The sequence below is a fragment of the Trypanosoma cruzi genome (assembly GCF_000209065.1).
Source record: "Trypanosoma cruzi strain CL Brener chromosome Unknown tcruzi_1047053411169, whole genome shotgun sequence".
Taxonomy (NCBI): domain Eukaryota; phylum Euglenozoa; class Kinetoplastea; order Trypanosomatida; family Trypanosomatidae; genus Trypanosoma; species Trypanosoma cruzi.
In genome coordinates, this window is record NW_910626.1 from 1 (window position 1) to 1,108 (window position 1,108).

General features: G+C 55.5%; 2 non-coding genes across 2 annotated transcripts, besides 1 other annotated feature; both read right to left on the reverse strand.

Moving 5' to 3' along the window:
- Nucleotides 1-679: 679 nt before the first annotated feature.
- Nucleotides 680-711: a microsatellite.
- A 54-nt stretch (nt 712-765) lies between these two features.
- Nucleotides 766-829, reverse strand: Tc00.1047053411169.10. The gene has a single exon (XR_008254044.1). It is a non-coding gene; the product is annotated as an H/ACA snoRNA, TC10C1H1 (small nucleolar RNA).
- A 37-nt stretch (nt 830-866) lies between these two features.
- Nucleotides 867-956, reverse strand: Tc00.1047053411169.20. Its single transcript, XR_008254045.1, has one exon. It is a non-coding gene; the product is annotated as a C/D small nucleolar RNA (snoRNA), TB10C1C1 (small nucleolar RNA).
- Between the last annotated feature and the right edge of the window lie 152 nt (nt 957-1,108).

A 1,108-nucleotide genomic window follows, 5' to 3' on the forward strand; every position in this document is an offset into this window, starting at 1 on the left:
TACGCCTTGCACACCGTCTCGTAGTGGGGGAAGCCCGGCTGGGGCACCAGGGCGTAGTCACCCGCGTCACAGATCGCCGTGATGGCCGTCAGAATGCCATGCGACCCGCCAGAGCAGAGCACCACGTTATCCTTCACGATCGTGCTCTTCAGTTCTTCCTTGTGGACAAACGAGTTGCGCCACCATGTCGCGACAGCTTCGCGGGCTTCTGGGGAGCCCACCGTCGGGAAGTAGCCGTTGCACTCCTGTGAGTCGATCGCCTCCTTCAGCTTCTTGATTTGGGCTGCCGACGTGAGAAGGTTCTTGTCCAGCGTCGGGTCACCGACGGAGAGCTTAATAATCGGCTTCGGGGACGGCGACGGTTTCGCGTTGTCCGAAACGGTGCGAATGGGGTTGAACACGAGACCCGCATGGTTCGACATGGAAAAGTCCCACGAGCTCATTTTGCGTTTTATCGATGTTTTTATTGTTTTATTTACTTTCCACAATTACGGGTTGCACTGATGCTTCTCTAAACCTAACCTTTGCACAACACCCAAATGCCACGGAGGAATACCGCACGGAAGCATGGGAAGTCGGTGCAAACAAAAAAAGCATAACAACACATCAACAAACAGATATCGCAATGTGAAACAAAAAGGCACAGAAACGTCAAGTACGGAGCGGAACAGGCACTAGTTGTGTGTGTGTGTGTGTGTGTGTCGGTGTGTGCACAGCGGCGGCAGACATCCTCGCTGTCCTCTTCTCTCCCACCTCACTTCTCTCCCCCCGGTGTAGACAAGCGGCTCGCGGTGACGCACTGAGGGTCCGCTCGCTATTAAAGGGGATGGCGGGCACGGTCTCGTGGAGGCGGTTGGGCTGGGCGGCATCAGCGTCACTATCTAACGATTCCTCCGTTGGCTCTTCAGTGACACACTCAGATTTCCCGAGTTACATACATAAGAAGCTCCTCATCACGTGCTGCCGCAGTGCGAGATCATTAGCGGAGAGTGCGTGGGTGATCGCACACGCAGCTGACCCCTGGCGGTGCGGAAAGACCGCCCATTCCACTTGCGCACAACACCCGCTCAACCACAATCACATAACTCAGTTTACGGCCACAGATGAG